Here is a 21,359-nt window from a genome sequence, read left to right as displayed (position 1 = left end):
AAGAATGATTATATTGTTGGGAGTGTGCAATTAAAATCCTACATTGAAATTTGATAAGAAAAAAGATACACACTGCAAGATATAGGATAGTTTTAATAGTGGGAGGCCTTTTGAAAGCGACTTGGCCTAAAACGGAGAGTATGCTATGAATGGCTCGATTGACCAATAAATATATGAACACTTTCATCCGTATTTCAGTGATCCCGTATTTCAGTGAGTCCTCCATCCTGATGATTGATCCAAAGAATCAAAATAAATAGTGAAAACCAGAAAGCTGGAAACTAATGACAGTTGCAAAATGACAAAGTGCTCCACTAAGAGAAATTCAAAAGAACTCAATGACAACAACAAATTGCATCTTTCGTGCAGTTCATGATATGTTCTTCTCAGGGAGGGCGGTAATCGAAGTACTAGGGTAGGTATTCCTCCATAACAAGAGTTCTTTTTACTAACACCTATATCAAGGTCGTGTTGGGAATAAAATAGACCCGCAAAAATAATATTCACGGTATTAGTGATAAACGCGGAACACTAACTTATGGTTAAATCAACAAGAATAAAATGCAGCAATAATGACACCAAGATTTTACGTGAAACCCTTCGAATAAGGGAAAAACCGCGAAGAAGGGCAACTGATATCACTATAGTAAGGAATTTTACACTGTGTAGTCACGAGTATAAATACTCCAAAGACCACTACACACTCAAAAAGGAAAAACACTCTTTTGATTTTTCCCACCTCACTACAATATCCTCACACTCTATTTTTCTTCACAGACTATTTTCTTACAGTCTATGGAATACCTTGCTCTCTATAATTTTTTTTTCTCTCTTTTCTGGTGTGTTTAAAGATGATGGAGAGCTTCCTATTTATAGGGATGAAATGTGCCATTTTTCATCCTTGCATTTAATTTGGCCGGTGCCAAATTCAACCATTTGCAACTATCTTTGAAAAGAGTTGCAATTTGGCCGGTGCGAAATTCTTCCTTTGCAGATTTTTCATTATCAAATAATGGGGATGGACCCCACAAATCTCCCCCTCCAGACCCATTCAACTGAAGGAGGCATCTCCGTCTTCTCAGATAGAGTTAATGCGAGCAAGTTCTTTGCATAACTCGAACTTGTCTCGGAATCACCTTGGTTAACATATCTGCGTGGATTTTCACTCGTGTGAATCTTCTTGACACGGAACAATTCGTTCTCTACACGATCACGAATCCAATGATATCTGGCGTCAATGTGCTTTGTTCTCGCATGGTACATGGAGTTCTTGCTCAAGTCTATTTCACTCTGACTGTCACAATAGACAACATACTCCATTTGCTGCAATCCAAGTTCTTGAAGGAATCTCTTGAGCCATATCATCTCTTTGCCACTTCGTAGCCGCAATATACTCCGCCGGTTGTAGACGGTCTGCGACACCTTCGCAACTTCGGCGCCATGATATAGCTCCCTGAAAGAGTAAACGGATATCCGGTGATGGATCTCGTTATCAAGGTTACACCGCCATATCGAATCGTATAGCCCTTCAAAATTGGATTTGATCCTCCAAAACACAAGCATTCATTTGAGCTTCCTCTTAGATACCTGAGTATCCACTTCACAGCTTCCCAATGCTCTTTCCTTGGATTTTCGAGAAATCAGCTAATAATACCAACTGCATGAGCAATATCTGGTGGAGTGCATACCATTGCATACATCAAACTTCCGATGATAGAGGAATAAGGAATCATGGCCATTCTTTTTTTGTCACACCTTTAATCCGATAGGGTGTGATGGGCACCCGACCCTTACCTAGGGCCGAGCGAACCCGCTGACTCTCGTGACACTCATAATCATACTGGGCCCTTAAACCATAACATAAATACATCATGAAAGTTTTTCGGAAATCAACCATGCGTTTCATCTTTCTTAATCAAATAAAATCTGTAGCATATGAAACTTATAACACAATGCATAATAATACATCGGCTTACATAGCCGCTTACAAAACCGACATCTTATATACACGACACTGTCTGCAAAGTCTCTAACATAACTCCAGAAACCATAACCAAAGCACTCGACTTAAGAAGACTCCGGAGGAAACGGAGCTCGCCAATCCAAATTTGGAACATCTTCTACTAACATCTTCTACTCATACGGTGTACATGCGTGGCATGAAACGCACCCCAAGAAAAAAGGGTCCAGTACGGAATATGTACTGAGCATGTAAAGCATGAAATACAATAAACAGGATCATAACCGAACTGGGATTTACAGAAGCAAATATAATAACCAGAGGATCAAAGACTTGCTTTTGAATCATATATCAAGCGTATCAATATCATGTCATCATATCATTACATATACATGCCGTACCCGGCCCTCCAGTGAGGGACTCGGTGATTGAGATCATACCATCATCATGTCGTCATCATGCATATATATATATATATATATATATATATATATATATATATATATATATATATCGTACCCGCCCTCTAGTGAAGCGGACTCGGTGAAGTCATCATATATATACCGTACCCAGCCCTCTAGTGAGAGACTCGGTGAATAACGTACCCGGCCCTCTAGTGAGGGACTCGGTGAAGTCATCATATATATATACCGTACCCGACCCTCTCATGCGGGACTCGGTGAACAATGCAATAGTCTGTGCACGAATACATACCCGGCCCGGGACTCTGTGAAAGACATATTGAGCTTGCACGAGCAGAGTAGTGAGAAACCATATGCACATGCATCATCATTACGGACTCAACAGACAAGAAGACAAATCATCATATCAAATATCCTTCGGACGTCACTCGGAAACATATCGAACATCGTAAGCATATCAAAGGACCGTAGGGATCATAGTCATATGTCAAATCAAACCGGGCCCGCCTATGAAAGTTACGGGCCTTATACGTTACAAAATCATTTGCGAGCATATCAAAGCCATCCGGTTCTGTCTATGAAAGTTACGGACATTCTTAGACACAGGATCTTTTAAGAACAAACCTCTTTTCGCAACTTTTGAAATCTAACTATACAACAGACACAAGGATCATAGTCCGACCATATTACAATACGAACATGAAGAAGTGAATAGGACTCATATACATGCTTGGATCATAGGAATGGAATCGCCCCCAAGACTCGTAACTTATCATAGCTTACTTACGTTTAGGACATGCCAAAAGAAAAGAAGGATAAGCTTTACATACCTTGTTCGCTTCCTAGCTAATCTGAACTTAAGTCTCAGCTTCCCAAAATCTACAACAACGTCATTGGACACCAACCATTAGTTATAAGCACCGAAGGATTCAATTCCAAACCATCATTTTATCTACAGAAATTTGGGAGCATTTCCCCCGTAAATTCATCAACCCCGAGAATTCAACTCGGCCAAAATCATCAACAACAATACCAACAACCTTATAAACAACATTAATAATAAATTCAAAGCGCATTCTAACACTAACAATTCTTCTCCACATTCGTCAACATTCAATTATGTTCACCAACTACATACATTCAAGCCAACATCGACGCTTACACATTCAAATATTAATCCGAAACCATTCAAACAAAAATTCAAGAATGCTTCAAACAATCCGCACATTATTCGCAACAACCCATCCAATATACCATAGTACCCGAAACCTCCCAAGTTCAAGAAAACACCAACAACACATTTCTTTTCTTCCAAATTCATAAACTACACTAACAATTCACATGTTAATAACATCATCCTCATAATTTTAAGAAACTATATTTGATTCACATTGGCTCCCAAAATCAGCCCACACACGACTCTAACTTCAACTTAGTTCATTAATTCTTCATTTTGTTCATCATAAATCCGCAACAACATCAACCAAACACTAAACAAAATTAGTTCTTCACTTTCTACACAACACAACACACACGGCCAAACCCAACATACACGGCCAAACATCAAGACCATAATTTCATGATTTTCATTCGTTTCCACACTCCACATCATACACACACCATGCACAACATACAAAAATAAGGATTAAATCTCACCTTCTTCACCTAGTTCCTTCCATGCCTTAATTGATGAATTATAACAACGAACGGTTTTCTTGTTCCAACAACTACTCCCTGTTAATAAGGACCTTCCAATTAGTGCGAAAGCTTGAAGAAAATAATTTTTTCTTGACATTTTCTTGGAGCACCAAGTTCGGCCACCATGGCCGAACCTCTCCTCTTGTTTCTTCTCCAAAGTTCTTGAAATTTTTTAAGTTGTGGAGATGGAAAAAATATGACTAATTAGTCATCTTGCATGCTTATATAATGCATCCATGTGGCCTATGGCCCACACCATGTGGCCGGCCACATGGCCTCTAATTTTCATGAAATGGCCAACTTTATATAATTAACTTTTGGCCCCAAATTTTCATGAAATGTCTAACTTTCCATAATTCACTTTTAACCCCAAGTTCCTTAATATTCCATACCAATAAAATCATAAGCAACTCGTGCCTTAAAACAAAGTCGGGAAAAATAGCCTTGTCCATAACTCGTCGCAACTTGACTTAAAATATTTCAATGTACAAAAATGCGGGATATAACACTTTTTTCCTCCATTTATGTAGACATATCTCTTTGCTCGATTTGAGATGACGAGAAGAGGCGTGCTAACCCAACTTAGCAACTCTTCATATGAAACGCTCGACGTGTTCTATGTACTTTTTAAATAAATAAAGCTTCTTTTCATCATCTCTTGAACGAGTAATTCTCATACCCAAAATCCGCAGCGCATGACCGAGGCAGTCTTTCATTGCAAAAGACTTACTCAACTTTTTCTTGACTCGTCAATCTTGGAAGCATTCCGCCACAATCAACATATCATCCACATATAGCGAGGAGGATGATAAAGTCATCATCGAAAATTTTTTTGTGCAAACACACGGTGATGCGAAGAAGTCTTCTTATAGCCTTGCTCCCCCATAACGATTCAAACTTCTTATAACACCGTGCGGGAGCTTGCTTGATACTATATGAACTCTTCTTTGGTTTGCATACAAGATTTTCTTTACCTTTTGCCTCGAAGCCCTCAGGTTGTTCCGTATAGATCTCCTCTTCTAAGTCACCGTGAAGAAAAGCGATCTTCATATTCATACGCAATCTCCAAATCAAGACAGCAACGGTCAAACCAAGCCTGTCCGAATGGAGGACATTTTCACGACGAGGAGAAAATATTTCGTCAAAGTCAATACCTTTCCTTTGACCCGAATCCTTAACAACCAATCTAGCTTTGTGTCCGGGCTTAATTTGAGTTCTTCGATTAACTTTGAACACCCACTTATTCTTCAAAGCTCTCATACCCTTAGGCAATTTTACTAACTCAAAAGTATGATTCTTATGCAGAGATTTCATCTCATCTTACATGGCTTCAATCCATTGATCCTTGTGCTCATCTTCTATGGCCTCCTCATAACATTTAGGTTCTCCCCATTCGTTGAATAATACATACTCATTAGGTGAATAACGGGAAGAAGGAACATCTTTGTCTAGTAGACCTTCTAAGTGGAATATCGACTCATCCACGACTTCGAGGTGAGCATCTACCTCATCAATAGCAGCATTGTTATCATCATCAACATGCTGATCTAGAACATGATTCTGGGCATCACCATCGACATCGAGCCCACCAACGTCATCAACATTTGTATGAGGGACTTGATCAAGATTAACTAAACCTTCAGAACTTGAAGATTTTATCTTCTCCGCTTTGTTAATATCTTGATAGTTTGATCCTCCACGAAGATAACATCACGACTTCACGACCTTCTTCTCAATTGGATCATAGCTCGTAACCAAACTCATCAAGGCCATAACCAATGAAGATGTCTTGCACTCTTGTCTTGGCAAGCTAATTTGACCTCTCATCTTTAGGCACATGTACAAAAGTTTTGCAACCAAACACTTTTAAATGGTCATAGGAAACATCCTTGCCATACCAAACTCTGTTTGGAACATCACTTTGCAAAGCAACTGCAGGGGATAGATTAATAACATGTGCGGCGGGTCATCAATGCCTCACCCCAAAAAGGAATTCTACAACTTTGCTTCGTAAAGCAAACATCTAACTCTTTCCATCAAGGTCCTCCGTTCATCCTCTTTTGCTAAACCATTAAGCCGAGGAGTCTTGTGAGGAGTCTTCCTCGATACCCTCGTTGTACAGCCGTATCTGGCCAAACGGTCCACAATATTCACCACCGTTACCGCATACGAATACACTTCAAAAATGGGCCTTTTTCCGCTTTCTCTTTCAATTGAAGCCCTAAATTGCTTAAAGACACCCAACTTGGTCTTTAGTCTTCAAGACGTAGACCCAAAGTTTCCTTGAGCAATCATCAATAAAAGTAGCAAAGTAAAGTGCACCACCCAGTAGTCCTTGTCTTTATTGGACCACATAAATCCGAATGCACCAACTCAAGCAACTCGTCTTTCTTGAAGGAAGACGAGACTTGAAAGAAACCTATTTTGTTTTCAGCCAAGCAAAGGTTCACACTTTTCTAATTTAGCACTTTCGAAATTTGATAATAATTTCTTTTTGGCCGTAATAACATTTAGTCCTTTCTCGCTAATGTGGCTAAGCCTCTTATGCTATAATGTTGAAGAGCTATTGCTCTCAACTGCATTCACCATATCAATATAGGTAGAGGCCGTAGTCCAGTATAGACCTCGACGTTTTTCGCCACGAGCCACAATCATGGAACCTTTAGTAAGTTTCCACCTTCCAGCACCATTGGTACTGACATATCCTTCATCATCCAAAACACCAACAGAGATCAAGTGCAAACGAACATCTAGTGTATGCTTTACATTGTTTAAAACTAGTTTAGTTCCAATACTAGTTTCCGGACAAATCGTTCCAACACTAGCCACCCTAGATACAAGCTCATTACCCATACTCAAAGTTCCAAAGTCACCAGAGTATAGGATGAGAAAAATTCTTTCCTTGATGTCACATTGAGATGCGCACCACCGTCCACAACCCGAGGGTGAGGTCATCACAAGCAATATTTATTAGATCCGCATCAATGACGTTGACAAGATCTTCCGTAGTGATGGGCCACACGATTGCCATCTTCTTTCTTTCCTCCTTATCTCTATTCTCTTTTTCAAAATCCGGTGAAACTTTGTGTGCCCTTTTTTTCCCGCAATGATAGCACTCAATATCTTTAAGTCTGCTTCTGGATTTGCTCTTATTATGTTCTCTATTTTGAGAACCATGATTCTTGCCTCTCCCCCTAGTGTCTACCAAGACATCCGACGAGGAGGAATCTTGAGATTTTCTTCTCATCTCTTCATTTAAAAGATCGCTCTTGGCAAGATCCATGTAGATCACACCATCCGGGAGCAGAATTTGATAATGAAGTTTCTAATAATTTCCCAAGAATCTGGTAGGGAACCAAGTGGTAAACAAGCCTTGAATTCTTCATCAAAATTAATGCCCATAGCAGATAAACGGTTCATGATCCCCCGAAATATATTCGGATGATCTCGTCATTGCGGAACCGTATCGTGGTATTTTAAATCCAACATTTGCTTTATCAAAAACATCTCTCGTTGTTACCGAGTTTTCCGAGCATACAAACTTTCAAGATGCTCCCATAGTCCGAGTACGTGTCTCCCCGTAAATATGGTTCAACACATTATCGTCAACCCACTGTCTAATAAAGCCGCAAACCTGCCGATGCAACAAATTCCACTCTTCATCTGATTTATTATCAGGCTTTTTAGTGGCAAAGACAGGTTGATGAAAATTCTTGACATAGAGCATGATAACAACGAGGTTAGGGAGATCCCAAATTTATAATTAAAATATAAGAAGTGTGGAAGCAAATATAGAAAAGAATCTAAAAACTAGAAAATAAAAGATATGGGAAATTCGAAAGAACAATCCACGAATTTCCAAGAACGTTAGTTCTAAAGTCTTGACAAGATCCAAGTAACAACGTATAGATTTATAGGAAGAAATCTAACGCCTTTACTTGAGATAACAAATCAAAAATAGTAGATTAGGATCCTGACCGCTTTGTGAGTAACTTAAGACAACAATTAGTATTTAGAACTAATCGCCTTCGAAAGAATACCAAAAAGAAATCAAAGATATCAAAGAAGAAATTATCTTACCAACTTGAACTAAGAACTAGTTAGGTTGAAAGATAAATCCTAAAGTACTGCCACAAAGGTTCAAAAGAACTTTCAATATAATATATTCTTCAAAAATCTGATTTACAATGAATGACAATCACCCCTTTATATAGTTGTAAAGGAAGGAACTAATCAAAATAGAAATAAATGGGAATTATCTTCCCTAGAAACATAGAAGACTTCACACACTAGGACCAATGTAGTCAACATAGATTAAAACAACCTAGAAGACTACCCACACTTGGACCAATGCAAGTCAACATAGATTAAAATAACAATTAAATATTTATTCTAGAAACTAATATTTGGGCCAATTTGGGTTGCTGGAAACTTCTTCTTTTGGAGCTGATTTGGGCCTCATTTCATCTCACTTTGGACTTTAATTTGGGCCTCCAAATAGGTATAAGACTTGAGGAAAAAATCTGAATAGGGCTGGAGGTCTTCTGCCATCACAAGATAATTTTTTAATTGCTAATTGAAGCCCATTGATCTTGACATAACATTTCCTTGTCCTTCAATGGAGTTGAGCTTCCATGGCTGCTATCAAAAAGAGTGACTCTTCATCATGTGTAACTTCTCTTACACTAACAAAAGTTCCTAAACCTTCAGAAAAAAGAGAAGATGAGAGAATAAAAGAACTGAGTGAAAAAGAAAATTATAAGGAAGAGAGATACAAAATTGGGTGGAGTAAGGGAGTGCAAAATGGCAATTTAAGAGAGGAAAAAGGAAAGCTTCAGTTGAGAAAAGCGAGTGAGTTGTCACAAGAAAAGAATGGAGAGAAAAACAAAAGCAAGAGTGAAAAGACCGAGACCCTTTCACAAGGCAAAGATGTTAGAACAAAAAGTGTTCGTTACAAGTTTTCGAGAGAATCAAAAGAGATCTTAAGTGAGAATGGTTCTTGTTTATCTTCTAACCTCCTTACTCTTTGTCTTTCTAGTGTTTTTGAATCTACATTGCAGGTTTCGGTGTTGACACCCGATTTTGTCCCGTCTTCCCCAAAATATTTATTTACGCCTCTGATATTTTGATAACTTTAAAATATTTATTTATATTTTTATCAACCTCTCATGCTATTATTATTTTGTTACTGCTACCATTATTATTATTATTATTATTATTATTATTATTATTATTATTATTATTATTATTATTATTATTATTATTAATATCATTATTACTTTATTATTACCAGTATTATGACGATTCGCATTATAATCATTTCAGCATTTTTACCAGCTTATGCACACACGTCGCATTTATCTTCGCATAATTAAATAATAGCGTTTATTTACTATTGACTTTCAAAATATTATTGCATACTTATAACTAGATTTGTAGGGACAATATAATTTTTATCCGAGCATTAATAATTACATATATTAAATAATATTTGGGCACCGTTATTATATAATTAATTACAATAGGTCTTTTACTTAAAATCTTAAGCCCAAATTATTCCTTTCATAATCCATTATTTTAATTCAATGGCCCAATCCGTATGTTGACAATTCATTACCCAACCCACGTTTTAATACCCAAATCAACCAGCCCATAAACATTTTCGGACTAATCCAGTCCACCAACCCATTAAACTCAGCCCAAAACCCGGCAACCCGACCTGGCCTGCTCCAATCAACATAGTGAACCACTAGGGTTCACTTCTATTCATCCGCCGCTCTCTCCCCCTGTTCCCTCTCTCTCTTTCTCTCTCGTCTTCAACAAAAATGGCAAATCACAGGCCTCCTTTCGTCTCCTCCAGGACATGCGTGGCCAAACGGGGAAGGAATTTAATGCCCTGTACCCCCCCCCCCTGTCTGGATTCAACCATGAAAAGGGGGTTAAAGTTTTGTTTGCTTCTTCTTCCTATTCTGTTCGCATCTGAAAGCTTTAATGGGTTTTGTCTGTTCATGAACCCGAATCTCTTGTCAGTTCCTTTTTTTACTTTTCGGGTACGAAGGTTTAAGAGTTTTTGTCTACTTCTTTTCTTTTCTGATCAAGTTTCTGAAAGAGGGACAGAATCCAAACGTTGTGTTTGGGGTGGGTGTTGTTGACCGAAAAAACCCGACCAAAAATTTCAAACCTCAGCCCTAAAAACCCTAATTGAAGCCCTATAAATATTAGTTTCTTAACCAGTTGAGGGGGGGATTGGGAGCCGCCTCGACCTATCTAAAAAAAAAAAAAAAAAGGTCACTACGTTTTTAGTGTAAACAAAATAGCCATATAGCATTCAAAACTTCTATTATTTCTATTTTTTTGGAACTTCTGTTAATCGAAGTGGGTTCGGATCCGTTGCGCTTGGGTGTGGATCCAAGGCCTGAAAGTCCCACTTCGCTGAACCCGGTTCAAGGTAATTCCCCTTTCCTTTTAGTTATTTTTTTTTCAAGCTGTTGCTGAAGTTATGTGAACAACTCTTCCTTATTTGGTTGATTTTGGTTTTAGCAGTCTAAGACGTGATTGTGTATCTTTATGCTAAGTTCGGTTCATGTTCAGCTGGGTATGCTACCGCGTTAGTTGATTCAGTTTATACAATCAAGCCATGCTTCCCGTTTGATACTTTAGTCTAGTTGGTTCGGTCCTTACATCAGTTAAAGCTTAATCCGTTTTAGTATGTCTCATGTGTTGATTTAGAGTAGCCTTTCAAAATTGAAGCATGCCTTTATGTGATTATATAGTTGTTTGGATTGGCTGGTCAAACTATAGCCCTATGTGTTCCAAAATCTACTGCTGAAGTTTCCACTTCTAAAATTTCTGCATTATTTTGTCGTTCCTTATTTATCCTGGAAGTTTAACTTACTGCTTGGCATGTTGTTGTTGAAGTTAATGGTTCAGTATGCCTGCATGTGTTAAATTAGTCCAGTTTGTTTGAGTATGTTAGTTGCATCTTGCTTAGTTTAGTTTTTCTAAAAAATAGAATGAGGTGCGTTAGTTTGGTTGGTTATTAGGCCTGATTAACAGAGGGGTAATGTTTTTCATCCCGCATGATATGACTAGCTGGACTTATGAATTCCTATATACGGCCTTGGGTTATTTATGTTAGTTAAGCAGGCCTTACCTATGCAAGTTATAATCAATCGCGTGTGTCCTCGAGTATAAGAGCTGGTATATTTGCGTATATATGGTGTATCAGTCCTTACCTGGTCGATTGATTACACGGTGGCTTTCATGCCCACATACCTGTTGGGATGTTGCTCATTATATACTCTTACCTTGCAATGTACAGTATTTTTGATTATGTATATTTACGTATATTATTAATATAGTTTCACTGAAACACGTTAATGGGGAGTGTAGTTAAATCATATTAATGAGTTTGAATACTTCAACTTTCAATTTCCAGTAGTTCACTTGGTTTAATGCATTTTTTTTTTTAAATAAAGCTTAGTGCTTGGCTTGGTTGGTTGTGAAGTATACGGGTTGTAAAATGTTTAGCTTCTTCCTTAGTTTTCTTTTTAGTTTGAAGAAATCCATTTGAGTTTGGTCATGGTACCTGAGCATCCCAATGATCAGTCCTAAATACGAACTACAAGGTGTTGGCAGAGCCCTGCTACTTTCCTTTTCCCTCTTTGCTATTATGCTACTGCTGTATGATATACATGGGTTATACATAGCATATACACAATCTGTTTGAGTGTATATTTTACGTGTTTGATATTCTTCATTTGATTATATTCTAATCCTCTTTCTTTTCACTTTTTATGCATGACCACCGCATACGAGTCCGAGAGACTCGTTCCTCTCCCGCATTCGGAGTTGGGCTAAAAGCCCAACATAATCCCGCTCAAGTCGTCTCTGTTCCAGCCCTCAGTCCACAGCAAACAAAATTTCTGGGCCAAGGCCCAATGGCAGAAATAATCCACAGCAGCCGTAAAAAGGGGCTTCTGAGCTAAGCCCAACAACATAGATGACCACAGCAGCCCAAAATGGGCTGAGCCCATTTATTTACATTTCTTGTGCCTCCATTTTACTTTATTGCATTTAACTTGTGTTGTTTTGACTAACACTTTATTTCATTTTGTCCTCTTAGCTTAGATGAATCATAGGAAATTTAGTGGGGTTTAGTTTTAATAATGGGTAGTTAATTTAAGGAAAACTAACAATTAATTCCATAAGTTTCATTTTCTTCCTTTTATATTAGAGTTATTTATAGTAGCTTAATATTTACTTTCAAAATAATTGATTTTTAAATAGCATATTTTGAATTAAAGGAGTTATGTTTTATTTATTACTATCTTAGAAATTTCGAAACATCACTAATACGCAAACATAAAATCAAATATATTTTATAAATAACTCTCCAAGTTTTGAGTCAATTATGCATATTTTTAAAGTATAGTTAATAAAAATAAAGAAAACTCTCATCAGCTATTTTGTATTTTTGTTTATACCTCTAAAAATGCAAAAAACCAATTAATACCTTGCCACTTGAATTATGTCAAATATTTATTAAAACGCTGCATAAACCTCACTTTCTTCTACTTATATATTTTATGCAAATCTTACTTTAAATATCATTTTTAGCTAAAGCCTTAGCAATATTTATAAGTTTTATTTTAAATGGTATTTGAAGTTTCCTTTTATGCAAGATCATTATATTTGGTACAAGCCTTATTCTAAATAGTATTTTTTAAAGCCTTAGCAATATTTACAAGTATTATTTTAAATAGCATTATTATATTTTCCTTTAAAACCTCAGCAACATTTACAAGTCATTTTTCTTAAAATTTAAATATTATATTTACCCTCAATTAATTAACCTAAGTCTGGCCGGTAAATCGTAGTTAGCGGATCCTAGAGGATGCCTAACCCCTTCCCTTTAGGATAACTAGAACCCTTACCTAGAATTGAAAGTTAACCAGACTATTAACGGAGGTTTAGTTAGGCTTTACCTTAGTTAATAAAATAGGTGTCCTAATTCACCATTAAACTAATTAGGTGGCGACTCCTTAAAATAAGCAAAATAGGAATCTCCAATATGTTGTACCTAATTTAACCCGTTAAAATGGGGTATAACATTCGGAACAAGCACCCATGCGGTCTTTAGAACAGCAAAGAAAAGAAATAAAGATCTTATGTTGCCAAGAAGATTCCACAAAATTTTCAAGTGCTACATCACATATAGACCAAGGTAGAAGATCCTTTAAGGAAGCAACTTGTGGTAAAATGGCTAAACCTAATACTTTATGTGGTTTAAAAGCCATTGAATGTGAAGGAATTGTAGGTAAGAGTTATGATAATTCAATTTTTGAATCATTGTTTCATCACCTATGGATGAAAGTTATGCTCCTTGTTTAGGTCATTCTTTATTTGACTCTAGTGATGCAAAGCTTGTTGATGAGAACTCATTCATGTCTAATGTGCACTATGCTAGTAGTCTTTTAGTTGTAGCAATGGAAGGGGATATGACTAATCTCATTAGTCAAGGTTTTAAATTGTGTGATAACCCATTGTGGGATGATAATAAAGACGAGTTTGCAGTTTATTTTTGTCCACTTTGGGATACCAATGAAGGAAGAAAAGATGGTGAAATTCCCAATGAAGATAATGAGACACATGAAGCTTTTGGTGTCTTAGATATTAAGGAAGTTGAGCTAAATGCAGGATATAGTCGCTCAAGTGTGGAAAAGGATAAGTGCTCACATATTGCTAATTTCATAATATCTTTATCTTGTTTCGTCGATCCTTTTTTGCAGGTTTATTCCAAGCCACTTCTTGTGGAAATTACTTTTGATCCATATCTTGATTATGGTATATCTAATGGCGAGGTTAAATTATTTAGCAAGAGCAAATATGGTATGTTTTCCTTGTATTCATACGACTGGTCTAGCTAATGCACAGATTTAAAGAGCTTATGAATTGTGTTTTTAGTGCTTGTGTTGGTGATTACATTTTCCTGTTAGCTGATGTTATACTTGGACATTTAAAAGGAGTGTTTGTGCATAAAAATAATAAGTGGATTAAATGGTTGCATGGTCACTACCTTGTGTTACGAACCAAGTGGTTGTTATGTTTCTCTACTTATTGTGATTATCATGTTGGTTGCAGGAAAATATCAAGATCCAAGGACGAGAATCATCTTTAAGAGAGGAAGAATGATAGCAATCATGAAGGCTCAAATGCATTAAATAGCAAATAAGGTCACCACCAAGATTCGAGACGAATCTTCTTTAAGAGGGGAGAATGATAGCACCATGGAAGCTCAACTTCATTGAAGGACAAGGAAATGTTATGTCAAGATCAACGGGCTTTAATTAGCAATTAAAAAATTGTCTTGTGATGGCGAAGACCTCAAACCTATTCAGATTTTTTCCTCAAGTCTTACACCTATTTGGAGGCCCAAATTAAAGTCCAAAGTGAGATGAAATGAGGCCCAAATCAGCCCCAAAGAAGAAGTTTCAAAGCAACCCATATTGGCCCAAATATTAGTTTCTAGAATAAATATTTAATTGTTGTTTTAATCTATGTTGACTTGCATTGGTCCAAGTGTGGGTAGTCTTCTAGGTTGTTTTAATCTATGTTGACTACATTGGTCCTAGTGTGGGAAGTCTTCTATGTTTCTGGGAAGATAATTCCCATTTATTTCTATTTTGATTAGTTCCTTCCTTTACAACTATATAAAGGGGTGATTGTCATTCATTGTAAATCAGATTTTTGAAGAATATATTATATTGAGAGTTCTTTTGAACCTTTGTGCCATTACTTTAGGATTTATCTTTCAACCTAACTAGTTCTTAGTTCAAGGTAGTAAGATAATTTCTTCTTTGATATCTTTGATTTCTTTTTGGTATTCTTTCGAAGGCGATTAGTTCTAAATACTAATTGTTGTCTTAAGTTACTCACAAAGCGGTCAGGATCCTAATCTACTGTTTTTGATTTGTTATCTCAAGTAAAGGTGTTAGATTTCTTCCTATAAATCTATACGTTGTTACTTGGATCTTGTCAAGACTTTAGAACTAACGTTCTTGGAAATTCGTGGATTGTTCTTTCGAATTTCCCAATATCTTTTATTTTCTATATTTACTTCCACACTTCTTATATTTTAATTATAAATTTGGGATCTCCCTAACCTCGTTGTTATCAAGTGGTATCAGAGCGGTTCTATCAAGATTCCGTTCTTGATAATCTTGGGGATTTCTTGAAGAAAAAAAAAGAGCAAAAAAAAAAAAAAATTTAAAAGTACTGTAGCAGTGAACAGTGACGAAAAAAAAAAGTTTAGGGTTTGCTCTTCAAGAAATTTCTTCCATTTATTTGTTTTCTAAAGATTAAGATAGAAAACAAGAAGAGGGGATCCTAGATCTTTAAAGCTAAGAAGCAATCAATTTTTTTTTCTTACTCCTTTGATCTTGTTAAAAAAAAAAATGTCTTTTTTGTTCGAGTCTTGTTTCAACTAAATTCTAATTCTTTCTAGGATTGGTTCTTCACTTTCTTTAGTGCCCTAAAATTCTTTATTTTACTACTAAGGGCTTGATTCTAGTGGGGTTTAATTATAAATCCACAAAGTGTTTTCCCAAAGGTTATTTGAGGGGGAAAAGGCAAGAGTGGGTGAGAATAATTGAGGGAAAAAGCCAAAAAAAAAAAAAAAAAAAAAAAAAAAAAACTGAGTGATACATTTCTTTAAAATAACTATGTCTTTCACACTTGCAAGAATCTATGATTATGAAGGATTGGCCAAGTGCGGTAGTAATCATGTGGTACTACCAAGATTGTGCATGTGTGCTAGTAAAGAAACTTACCTACGATGGGAATACTATATGGAGCATATATTTGCTTGTAACAATTTTTGGGAGATGGAAAAATTGGAGTTTGCCACAAGGGCATTGTCCTTGAAATTACGGAAGTTAGTCGATGATTATCGTAACCCTCATTAAGTGAAATTTAATCGGCTACTTTTGACGTGGAGTGATTTAAAGGAGGAATTGAGGCGCATTCATTCTATAACACTGTCCCAAGATGAAGCTAACTCCAAAAGTCCTATTCGTTCCAATAAGATGGTTAAGTATGTAATCTTCCAAGAGGAGGAGTCAAGTTGTGAACAAAAGTGATAACAACGAGGTTAGGGAGATCCCAAATTTATAATTAAAATATAAGAAGTGTGGAAGCAAATATAGAAAAGAATCTAAAAACTAGAAAATAAAAGATATGGAAAATTCGAAAGAACAATCCACGAATTTCCAAGAACGTTAGTTCTAAAGTCTTGACAAGATCCAAGTAACAACGTATAGATTTATAGGAAGAAATCTAACGCCTTTACTTGAGATAACAAATCAAAAACGGTAGATTAGGATCCTGACCGCTTTGTGAGTAACTTAAGACAACAATTAGTATTTGGAACTAATCGCCTTCGAAAGAATACCAAAAAGAAATCAAAGATATCAAAGAAGAAATTATCTTACTACCTTGAACTAAGAACTAGTTAAGTTGAAAGATAAATCCTAAAGTAATGCCACAAAAGTTCAAAAGAACTTTCAATATAATATATTCTTCAAAAATCTGATTTACAATGAATGACAATCACCCCTTTATATAGTTGTAAAGGAAGGAACTAGTCAAAATAGAAATAAATGGGAATTATCTTCCCTAGAAACATAGAAGACTTCCCACACTAGGACCAATGTAGTCAACATAGATTAAAACAACCTAGAAGACTACCCACACTTGGACCAATGCAAGTCAACATAGATTAAAACAACAATTAAATATTCATTCTAGAAACTAATATTTGGGCCAATTTGGGCTGCTGGAAACTTCTTCTTTTGGGGCTGATTTGGGCCTCATTTCATCTCACTTTGGACTTTAATTTAGGCCTCCAAATAGGTGTAAGACTTGAGGAAAAAATCAATAAAAGCCTGGAGGTCTTCTCGCCATCACAAGACAATTTTTTAATTGCTAATTGAAGCCCGTTGATCTTGACATAACATTTCCTTGTCCTTCAATGGAGTTGAGCTTCCATGGCTGCTATCAGAGCAAATCTTCCATTTTGCCCTTCCAAATGGCATAATTTATGCCACTCAAAGTAACCATTCTACTAGTGTTGGCTTCCATCGTTTATCACAAATACAAATACTATTTATTCGGAGACCAAAGTAATTTTTTTTCGATGTTGAAGTTCGGGACCGTGCCGCAACCATTAACGCATACTCGTATGTTAACCTTGGCTCTGATACCACTTGTTGGGAATAAAATAGACCCGCAAAAATAATATTCACGATATTAGTGATAAACGTGGAACACTAACTTATGGTTAAATCAACAAGAATAAAATGCAGCAATAATGACATCAAGATTTTACGTGGAAACCCTTCTGAATAAGGGAAAAATCACGGCCAAGAGGAGCAACTGATATCATTATAGTAAGGAATTTTACACTATGTAGTCACGAGTATAAATACTCCAAAGACCACTACACACTCAAAAAGAAAAAAACACTCTTTTGATTTTTCCCACCTCACTACAATATCCCTCACACTCTATTTTTCTTCACAGACTATTTTCTTACAGTCTATGGAATACCTTGCTCTCTATAATTTTTTTTTCTCTCTTTTCTGGTGTGTTTAAAGATGATGGAGAGCTTCCTATTTATAGGGATGAAATGTGCCATTTTTCATCCTTGCATTTAATTTGGTACGTGGTGCCAAATTCAACCATTTGCAACTATCTTTGAAAAGAGTTGCAATTTGGCCGGTGCCAAATTCTTCCTTTGCAGATTTTTCCTTATCAAATAATGGGGATGGACCCCACAGGTCGGACTCATTGATCCTTATTGTCGTGTTTCTCAATGTTGGGCTTCGTTCCATGTTATGTTATCCATATGCAGTTATCCAAGTCTGAACGTGCAAGGGGTGTTAAGTCACATATAGGTTGAGGAAATGTATTATGGTCTCCTGATATGGTTTTGAATAATCCTTCTCTCATGAGCTAGATCTTGAGTTGAATTAGGCTCAAAGTCCATTTATTTACATGAATTTAGCAACTCTTTCTTTACTTGTCACACGAAAGAATAGTTCAAAGTCGAGTTCATGTTTGTGTCACATCTATGATCCTTTTACTACCTCTGTTTTCTCTAAGAAAAGAGAAAAGAAAGTGAAAAAGGGAAGCAGGGGCAGGTATCAAATTGGTGGAATATCTTTGACATAATTCAAAAGAGTATATAAAAGCAAGACCCTTTCTGTAAAACCACCTGAACACTCCACAAAGATGGAAAGAAAGCAGATAATAATAGCAATAAGTGGATCTGAGGTGTCAGCCACTTATAATGCAATTACTAGCTCTCATCCATCATCATCATTTTATTCTTCTTCTTTTTTGTGATCTTGATGGAGTAAATTAGTACCTCTTCTTTCCTCATCAAACTTTGTCCCATGGCAGTTTTTAGGGATGACCTGTTACTGATAATTACCAATATATTTCAAGGAAGTTAATTAAGAAAAAGTTCAATAAAAACAATCGACTTTTTTGCTTTATAATTGGAAAAGAAGAAGCTTTCCTCTATAGAATTACCCGTAGCAATGAACTCGCAAAATAAATCTGTTAATTATAAAGAGATTCGTCGTTTCTGATCTTGGTTCACCTTAATTGTTATTTCAACAAGTAAAAGTTTTGTCTTGTTCCGCGTGGCAGAATGGGGATATCATTTCTCTTTTGCATATTCATGGAGTTCTGGTAAATTTGAATGAACCACACTCCTTTGTATATGTCAGGAGTCAATTGATGAGAAAGGGTTGGGGAAGGCTTGAATTCAATTCCCGCGACAGTGAAATTATTAATTCTAATCCACCTGAACGGTGTTACAGTGAATTTGCCTCACGAACTGGTAACACTGTTATTCTCATAGTCATTTTTTGTGCTATGTCATTGTAGGAAACTTGCTTCTTAGCACTACGTGAGAAGAGAATTTAGCTATTCAGCTACCCCTGTTTCAATTACAAACACATACTTCCCTGTCTAACTTGAACTAATTCCTTAGCAGGCATGAAATTCCTACTAACCAGACAGAGAGTCAGCTTCCACTAATTACTATTGTGCTATCGCACCTCTACTATTTTCGGCGTAACAGAGCTTTTAAGCATTTCTTTGTAAGCACATGACCATATAGTGAAAGTGTTGTAAAACTTTCCAAGTTATTTGTCATTTTACTTGAGAGTCTGGACAAAATTCAATGAATGTCTTGCCTTAGAAATGACTAATGAATTCTCTAATAACTTATTTTCACTTGATTCAAAACCTGATACACTGCAATTTCTTGAACTAGAGAAGCTGCACATTAGAAGGCCAAACAGAAACCACATGAAGATGTAAGAGTGAAAGAACTTCAGGACTGCTTGTTAAGTCCTTTTCATATTTTTACCCAACTGTTTGTGATCAAAATGTATACCTAGAATCACAGTACATGTCTTGCATTATTTTTTAAGGAATTCAATCTGAATTTTCAATTAGTATAGTTTTTGAAGAAATCCGTTCATTAGCCTGATCCGCTGAAGTTATAATCGAGCCTCAATCCCAAATAAGTTGGGGCGACTATATGAATCTTCACTATGTTTCCATTTAAGTACAACTCATGTTATCATCATAACAAATAAAAATAAACATGAAAAATACGTTAAACAACTGCGCCTATGTGATTGTGAGCTTGCTCATATTGCCGATCTCAAGCCCGGATATAGGAGAAGGATTACGGTAAGCTAACAATCAATATAAAAAACTTGTCAATTCATGATTGATCAAAAGGAGTGTTTAACTAAATTACCTAATATCATCCTTAAATGACTAATTAATGACTGTAAGTCTTCTTGGAGTACTAAATGTCAAATTGAGAAAAATTAATTCTTGTCTTCTTGGTTTTTTAAGGTGACAAATATTTTTGAAGTTTTTTTGCTTCCAAGACAAATTTGATCAGCTCAATTTGGAGGCATTGTTAAACGTCTAAGACCAAATCTATACATCATACCTTTTGGATTCTGTCCTCTGTCCTTTATTTCAACCAATTTCTTGGTGAATGACATCAAAATTTGTCTATTTTCACCTCAGTCAATCATCTTTTGTAGTAGAGATGTAAGTCAGCTATCAAGCAAATCAATAGAAAATATTTTGACAGGGACAAGAATGCAAATCACATGAAAAATGATAAGGAATAAAAATAATTGATGACCAAAAAACTCCTTACTTCCTAAAAGAAAAATAGCAGCTCTCCACTTCAAGAATTAAGGCTCATTTTCCTTTGGGAAAAGACATAAATTGACCCTTAAACTTGTCCCAAAAGTCATTTTCGCACTTAAACTATGCTGGCGACCCATTACACACCTAATATATTTAAAAGTGATATTTTTTACCCCCTAGAAGCTGATGTGGTAAAAACAAAAATTATAATTCAAAAATAAGCAAGTGAAGTGAAAATTAAAATAAAAAATAATTTTTAAATAATAAAAAAACTAATTCCTCCACCCCCACCCCCCCCCCCCCCCGCCCACGCCACCCCACCCCCTTCTCTTCCAGCTTCACGCCACCGCCACCCGACCCTCCCATCTCCTCCACCTTCACGCCACCCTACCCCACCCCCAAACCCTTCTTCTTCATTTCACCACCACCGCCTCGCTCCCCACCTCCATTCTTCTCCGCCTTCACGGGCCGCGAGCTCTTAGCGGACGGGGAGGACGAGCAGTGGTTCCTCCTTGCCATTCTCTCTTCTTTTTTTTTTCTTTTTCTTTGAAGATAGCTTGATGGGTTTAATATCACACATAATAAAAAATAATAAAATTTATTTTATAGGTAGATTAGATGCAAATTTGGTGACGGGAAAATGAAGAAGATCGGAAAAAATGGAAGCTCACCGGAAAATATTGAAGCTCATTGGAAACAATGGTGGTTATACAATAAGAAAGGGAGTAGGGATGAAGAAGAAAGGGAGGGTGGGGGAGGAGGGGAAAGGAAAAAAAATATAAAATTAAAATTAGAGGATTTTTCGACGTGGCACTGACGTGGCATTGATGTGGGGAGAGAGTGTGTACATTCTCCCCTAGTGCAACTGGTCATATTGTATCAGGGGGTAAAAAAATATCACTTTTAAATATTAGGTGTGTAATGGGTCACCAGGATAGTTTAAGTGTGAAAATGACCTTTGGGGATAAGTTTAAGGGTCAATTTATGCCTTTTCCCTTTTCCTTTCCTTCAAGAACTTTTAAACTTCA

This window comes from Lycium ferocissimum, chromosome 8 (genome assembly GCF_029784015.1).
Source record: "Lycium ferocissimum isolate CSIRO_LF1 chromosome 8, AGI_CSIRO_Lferr_CH_V1, whole genome shotgun sequence".
NCBI lineage: Eukaryota > Viridiplantae > Streptophyta > Magnoliopsida > Solanales > Solanaceae > Lycium > Lycium ferocissimum.
This window is presented reverse-complemented; position numbering follows the sequence as displayed.